Raw genomic sequence first — 8,235 nt, 5'->3', positions numbered from 1 at the left:
GTGGTAAGAGTATGTTTAGTTTTATAACAAACTGTTTCCCATAGTAGCTATATCATTCTGCATTCCCGTCAGTAATATATGAACATTCCTGTTGCTGTAACATTTGGTGTTGTCAATATTTTGAATTTTAGCCATTCTAATAGGTACTCAGTGGTATTTCATTGTTTTAATTTGTAATTCTCACTAACATCCTAACATTTGGTGTTGACAATATTTTGAATTTTAGCCATTCTAATAGGTGCTCAGTGGTATTTCATTATTTTATTTTGTAATTCCTTGGTGACCTATGATGTGAAGCATTTTGCATATGCTTATTTTCTATCTGCATATCTTCGTAGATGAGATGTCTGTTAAGATCTTTGGCCCATTTTTTAATCAACTGTTATTTTTGTATTGTTGAGTTCTTTGTTCTTTGAATACCTTAGATAACAATCCTTTATCAATTGTATCTTTTGCAAATATTTTCTCCCAGTTTGTGTTTTGTCTTCTAATGCTCTTGACATTGTCTTTTACAGAGCAAAGTTTTAAATTTTAATCAAGTCCAACCAATCAATTATTTCATGGATTGTGCCTTTGGTGTCATATAAAAAAGGCCTTGCCATGCCTAAGGTCCTCTAGATTTTCCCTAATGTTCTAGGAGACTTAGAGTTTTGTGCTTTACATTTGGAGTTAATTTTTGTTAAGGATGTAAGTTTGTGTCTAGATACACTTTCTATATGTGGGTGCCCAGCTGCTATAGCACCATTTGTTGAAAATGCTGTCTTTGTTCCATTGTATTGCCTTTGTGTCTTTGTCGAAGTTGTTGACTACATTTTTGTGGGTCTATTTCTGAGCTCTTTGTTCTGTTCTACTAATCTATTTGTTCTTTTACCAATATCCCACTATGTTGATTACTATAGCTTTATATTGTCTTGAAGTTGGGTAGCATCAGTCTTTTAACTTTATTTTTCTTCAATATAGTGTTGGGAATTATGGTTTTTTCCCTCTCCATATAAATTTTAGAATCTATTTGTTCATATTCACAAAATAACTTGCTGGGATTTTGATTGACTCTATAGATCAAGTGGGGAAGAACTGACATCTCGTATGCATATAATTTTTCTGAAATGGTGAAGGATATCTTTGTCTGCTTGGGTTGTCATAACAAAATGTCATAGACCGGGTGCTTTTAAATGACAGACATTTATTTCTCATAGTTCTGGAGGCCGGAAGTCTATGATCAGGGTGTGAGCATGGTCAGGTTCTGACAAAGACCCTTCCTACTATGCAGATGTCTGCTTTCTTGTTGTATGCTCACATGGTAGTGAAGAGGAAAGCGGGCTCTCTGGTCCCTCCTTATAAGAACAGTAATTGTATCAGGAGGACCCCACATGAACTCACCTAAGCCTAATTACCTCCCAAAGGTCAGGTAATTACTATTTGGAGATAGCAAATAGCAGTGGAGGTCTAGGGCTTCAGTACATGAATTTGGGAAGACCTAATTCAGTCCATCACAAAGGACTTCTGGTAAAGTTCCATATAAGGCAAAGCACATTCTTTGCTCAATTTCCCTGGTAGTTGTATTCTTGGAAATGTAGCGTGTATCACAAATGGTGCATAAATACCTGTGTCTCCATTCAAAAAAAGAGGTTTTAGGCTAAGATATTTTTAAGCTATTTTTCACCCTCATGAATGGGAAGATTCTTTATTATGTGAGCCATCACTCTTAACTTCTATGCTTAGTGAATACTAGTACCATCAAAAATGCCATTATAGATTTTCAAAACTCACTCCGTTAAGAGTCACCGAAATAGATGAAAAAAAGGAGGGGACATTGTCTGCATAGAAAGAAAAAGGAAAGGAGAGATGACAAACTAAAACTTATTGAATGCCAGGGCACAGAGCACAAACATAGAGACTGAATGGGATTTTGTTCTTGAAAACCAGTTTTAAAAATCGAATTTTAATGCCAGTCCACCACAGTTTATATCAAAACCTCTACTGCCTTTATCTACCCTATTTTACTTATTTGTTTTGCCTTCTAGTCTCCTAAAGACCTTTAAGTTGTTTTTGTTGGTTCATGATGACTCAGGAGCTGAATATCTAGCTACTTCTTTGATCCCTATTTCTATTTATCTGAGGAGGAATTCTACATTCTCCATTTGACAAATGAAGAAACCAAAGCTCAAAGATGTTCAGTGACTCATTCAATATCAAACAGCTTATAAGTGATAAAGTCAAGATTTGAACTTTCTTTAAAAGATTTATTTGAATTCAAAAACTATACCCTTTTCACAACACATTCAGCATGTTTACCTGTGATTCATCCTGTGTCTGGCTGTGGAGAGGCAGCTCTTTAGAGTTGATCTTAGAGAAACACCTTCCACCCAGGTCTTGAAAGTGGTGCCCTGATTTCTGACACTGTTATCTGGGATGAGTGAGTGCTGGTCCTAGGATAGGCAATATATGATCATAGGTCTGATTGTTCCAAGGGAGACCTGAAAACCATGACCTCATGTTGCATTCCATACCTGCTGTGTTTACCCATTTCTGTTTAAGCAGCCTGATGGCATCCATAAAGATTTTTCTTTATGGCATGCTCCTGTAAATAAGTAGTTCACCAAATAAAACCTTTCAAAAAGATTGTGTAGACATGCCATATCAACGGCCCATCACTGTGTTGTTCCTTGTGGGGATCTTTGTGAGAAAAGTCTCCTCCCATCAACAACTGCCTTTGCTGAGGGTTGTGGCTTAAGAGGTTTTTGATGAACTTGGTATGAAGTTCATTTGAATAATCCCAGTCTTCCAGTTCCATCCAAATGAATAACTTCTTGGAATTGAGTAATGCACTGCAAAACATGATAAACACAACCAATTTCCCTGTTTTTTTTTTTTCTCTGTAATTACCTGGGAGAGAAATCTCACATATATGAGAAGACAAGGTTATAGGATGAACTAGATGATATTTATCCTGGCATTTTGGTCAATAATAACCACAAAATTTGGGATGCCTGGGTGGCTCAGTGGTTGAGCATCTGCCTTCGGCTCATGGTGTGATCCCTGAGTCCTGGGATCGAGTTCCACATTGAGCTTCCTGGACGGACCCTGCTTCTCCCTCTGCCTCTCGCGTCATGAATAAACAAATCTTTAAAAAAATAACCACAAAATTCACTTATCAAGTACTTGGGCAGTATCAGATACTATAAGGATACTAGAAAGACCATATTTATGCTTTGTGTTCCTGTCCACTGCCACAGCTGGCTGGACCAGGGATGGACACCTCACCCAATTTGATTTTATTCTGGGAATTTGGAATTGTGACTGTTAATGGATAGTCAGCATTCATTCTTGAATTGGATGACATTTTGGAGGGTGGGTGGGAAAGAGGGCCTCCTATCCCATAGGAGTAGAGAGGCATAAAGAAGAGTGAGGTCCAGGATCAGAGAGAGGCAGAGGTAGGAACCCGTGCAGCTCCAGGAAGGGAAAGGAACTTCTTGAAGTACCACCTGTTTCTTGAATGATCTTTAGTCCTTGGTTTTGGTCTCACAGGAGGCCCAAATGCATGTACAGCTTTTTTTATTTTTTTATTTTTATTTTTTAAGTAAAATCACTAATCTTTAAATTTTCTCTTTTGCTTAAGTACATGAGTGATTTTTCTACTATGTTCAAGCAAACAATTCCTGACTAAAATAACTAGATTCTTTAAATTCTTTATTTTGTTTAATGCTTTCAACAACTCTTTGAGGTAGATACCACTATTTCTGTTATACAGCTGAAGAAACTGAGATTCAGAGATATTCAGTAACTTTACCGAGGTCTTACAGCCACCAAATGGCAGAGCCAAGAAGATAAACCCACAAAAATTTTTTGCTGCATGTTAAAATGATCACTTATACTTGTGTTACATGTTCTATTTCCAAAACACATATTTTGGATCTAAGGAAAGGGACATTTTACATATGGGCATATTGAGAGAATAAGTAAACAACTGAATCTGAAATTATATATATATAATATATATGTGTGTGTGTATACACATTTTAATTCTTTAAAAAATTGAAATAATTACCAATATTTCACACATATAAAGAAATATGGAAATAAGGTATGAAACCAAGTGCAATGAAGTTCTATTCATACCACTCTATGTGCAAAGTTAAATGTTACTAATCTAACTGAAGTCTCTTGTGTTCCCTTCCTGATCATAGCCCACTTCCCATTGCCCCAGGATAACCAATATTCTGATTCGAGTTTATCTATGCTGTTTATTACAGTTGTTTTTTTTTTTTTGTTTTGTTTTGTTTTACGGTTTGCTTATTTGTTTTAGAGCAAGAGTGAGAGAAGGAGGAGGGACAAAGAGAGAAGGAGAAAGAATCTTAAGCAGGCTCCACGCTGAGTATAGAGCTAGAGGTGGAGCTCTGTTTCAGGACCCTAAGATCATAATTTGAGCCAAAACCAAGAGTCAAATGCTTAACCAACTGCACCAGCCAGGTGCCCCTGTTCATTACAGTTTTAGATAACTAATGTATCTTCAACAATATATTAGTTTTGTTCCTGAATTTTGTATAAAGAAATGCTGTACATATTTATCAACTTGTTTCTTTCCCCTAACTGAATTTCTGAGATTCGTTCATGGTTATGCATGTGAAGACCTTTCTTTTATTGCTATAAAGCATTCCAATTTATTCATCCATTCCCTTGTCAGTGAACATTGAGGTTATTTCCAGGTTTTTTTTTTTTTGTAATTATTAACAATGCTGATTTGAACATTTAGTATTTGTGCCCTGGGGCACAGGTATTAGAGATTATCTAGAGTACATATCTAAGAGTAAAATTTGCTGGTTTGTGGGATATGTGCCTCTTTAACTTTACAGTAACTTATCCAAACAGCAGTGTGAAAAACTGTTATCCAAAGTGATTATATCCCTTATACTCTTGCCAGCAGCCTATAAAAGTTTTTATTACATCACATTCTTGTAAACTTTTGGTATTCTTTGATTGGAAAATTTCAGCTAATTTTGTGGGTATGAAATGGTTAATCAATTTATATTTTCTACACATTTTTCTGTTAGGATATTTGTCTTATTGATGTATAAAGGCTCTTATATATTCTGGGTATATATGTTAACAAATTTGTTCTTGTTTGTGGCTTATATTTTCCTCTCTATTATATCTTAGCAAATGGAAATTATAAATTTTAATATAGTCAAATTTATTAATATCTTCCCCTTTGGTTTATGTTTTTTTGTCGACATTTTTCCTCTTCAGACAAAAAGACATTCCCCTGTATCATTTTATAAAACATTTACAGTTTTTCTTTTTCACACATAATTAGTTTATATTGAATTTGTTTTTGTACATGGTATAAGGTAGTTTCCAGTTTTGTTCCTTCCATTTTATAAGCAGATGTCTGGGACTACTCTCTTTTTCCTATTTATCTGCGATGACCTTTATAGTATATATCAAGTTTTCATCTACTTGTGATTCTTTTTCTGAATTTTGAGAATTGTTTTGTCAATTCATTTCTCTGTAGTGTTTTATATATATATAGTTACATTAAATAGAAACATATATAAAAATATATACAGTATAATACATATTATAGAATATGCATGTGCAGTACTATATTGTCTTGAAATCCAATAGGATTAATTCCCTTACCTTCTTGTTTCCTTAGAGGTGTCAAGGCAGAATAGTTAGCTGTTCCCCAAGCCTAATTCTACTTTTCCTGGGGCATGTTGCTAGACTTTAGTCTCTAGTCTCTTTGTGGTTAAAGGTTTCCAGCTGGAGTGATGTGTGTCACTGCTGGAACAAGGCATTAGGGACAATTTCTGTCTGTACTGGTTTCTCATTGGCCAGCTAAATATGGGGGCCTTTCAGTCCAAAGGACCACATGCAGGGTAGGTGACTGAGAAGAACCACCTGTGTTGGATTTTTATGTGAGAAGCAAACCATCCTGGATATATTGAATTGAATATATTTGCTCTAGGAACTAATAATATACTAATTAATATATGTATGATGGTTATTTTGGCCTTGATCTTCAGGATAAAACTTTATTTTTTCTCTTTTCTCTTTTTTTTTCAATTAGCAATAATCACACCTCGGATAAACCTCATTGGCTACAATACTGCCACTATACAAAGCTTATCTCTCTTTCTCTCTCTCTCTTTTTTTTTGTATATTTTTTATTGGAGTTCAATTTGCCAACATATAGTATAACACTCAGTGCTCATCCCATCAAGTGCCCCGCTCAGTGCCCATCACCCAGTCACCCCAACTCCCCGCCCCCCTCCCCTTCCACTACCCCTTCTTCGTTTCCCAGAGTTAGGAATCTCTCATGTTCTATATCCCTCTCTGATATTTCCCAATAATTTTCTCTCCTTTCCCCTTTAATCCCTTTCACTATTTTTTTTATATTCCCCAAATGAATGAGACCATATAATCATTGTCCTTCTCTGATTGACTTACTTCATTCAGCATCATACCCTCCAGTTCCATCCACATTGAAGCAAATGGTGGGTATTCGTCCTTCCTGATGACTGAGGGATATTCTATTGTATACATAGACCACAGCTTCTTTATCCATTCATCTTTTGATGGACACCGAGGCTCCTTCCACAGTTTGGCTATTGTGGACATTGCTACTATAAACATTAGGGTGCAAGTGTCCTGCTATTTCACTGCATCTGTATCTTTGGGGTAAATCCCCAGCAGTGCAATTGCTGGGTCATAGGGTAGCTCTATTTTTAACTCTTTGAGGAACCTGCACAGAGTTTTCCAGAGAGACTGTGCCAGTTCACATTCCCACCAACAGTGCAAGAGGGTTCCCCTTTCTCCACATCCTCTCCAACGTTTGTTGTTTCCTGTCTTGTTAATTTTCCCCATTCTCACTGGTGTGAGGTAGTATCTCATTGTGGTTTTGATTTGTATTTCCTTGATGGCAAGTGATGCGGAGCATTTTCTCATGCACTTGTTGGCCATGTCTATGTCTTCTTTGGTGAAATTTCTGTTTATGTCTTCTGCCCATTTTATGATTGGATTGTTTGTTTCTTGGGTGTTGAGTTTAATAAGTTCTTTATAGATCTTGAATACTAGCCCTTTATCTCATAGGTCATTTGTAAATATCTTCTCCCATTCTGTAGGTTGTCTTTTAGTTTTGTTGACTGTTTCTTTTGCTGTGCAGAAGCTTTTTATCTTGATGAAGTCCCAATAATTCATTTTTGCTTTTTTTTTTTTAATTTTTATTTTTTTTTATAAATTAATTTTTATTGGTGTTCAATTTACCAACATACAGAATAACACCCAGTGCTCATCCCGTCAAGTGTACCCCTCAGTGCCCGTCACCCATTCACCCCCACCCCCCACCCTCCTCCCCCTCCACCACCCCTAGTTCATTTCCCAGAGTTAGAAGTCTTTATGTTCTGTCTCCCTTTCTGATATTTCTCACACATTTCTTCTCCCTTCCCTTCTATTCCCTTTCGCTATTATTCATATTCCCCAAATGAATGAGAACATACACCGTTTGTCCTTCTCCGGTTACTGTGGCCAAGTTCAAAAAGGGTGTTGCCTGAGTTCTTCTCTGGGATTTTGATGGAATCTTGTCTCACATTTAGATCTTTCATCTATTTTGAGTTTATCTTTGTGTATGGTGCAAGAGAGTGGTCCAGTTTCATTCTTCTGCATGTGGATGTCCAATTTTCCCAGCACCATTTATTGAAGAGACTGTCTTTCTTCTAGTGGATCGTCTTTCCTCCTTTATCGTATATTAGTTGAGCATAAAGTTCAGGGTCCACTTCTGGGTTCTCTGTTCTGTTCCATTGATCTATATGTCTGTTTTTGTGCCAGTACCACACTGTCTTGATGAACACAGCTTTGTAGTACAACCTGAAATCTGGCATTGTGATGCCCCCAGATATGGTTTTCTTTTTTTAAAATTCCCCTGGCTGTTTGGGGTCTTTTCTGATTCCACACAAATCTTAAAATAATTTGTTCTAAGTCTCTGAAGAAAGTCCATGGTATTTTGATAGGGATTGCATTATACGTGTAAATTGCCCTGGGTAACATTGACATTTTCACAATATTAATTCTGCCAATCCATGAGCATGGAATATTTTTCCATCTCTTTGTGTCTTCCTCAATTTCTTTCAGAAGTGTTCTGTAGTTTTTAGGGTATATTTTGAGAACCATTTGAATGGTAAATGGTTCTCCAACCTTTTATTTTCAGGTTGTAGGTGTCCTTCTGTCTAAAATGAG

At 36.4% G+C, this 8,235-nt stretch overlaps 1 pseudogene; it reads right to left on the bottom strand.

The window, feature by feature from the left end:
* Positions 1-6,047: 6,047 nt before the first annotated feature.
* LOC129514657 (U4 spliceosomal RNA) lies at positions 6,048-6,127 on the bottom strand (annotated as a pseudogene).
* Positions 6,128-8,235: the final 2,108 nt, after the last annotated feature.

Source organism: Nyctereutes procyonoides, unplaced genomic scaffold, assembly GCF_905146905.1.
Source record: "Nyctereutes procyonoides isolate TBG_1078 unplaced genomic scaffold, NYPRO_anot_genome, whole genome shotgun sequence".
Taxonomy (NCBI): Eukaryota; Metazoa; Chordata; class Mammalia; order Carnivora; family Canidae; genus Nyctereutes; species Nyctereutes procyonoides.
Note: the sequence above shows the minus strand (reverse complement) of the source record. Positions and strands in the feature narration are given on the sequence as shown.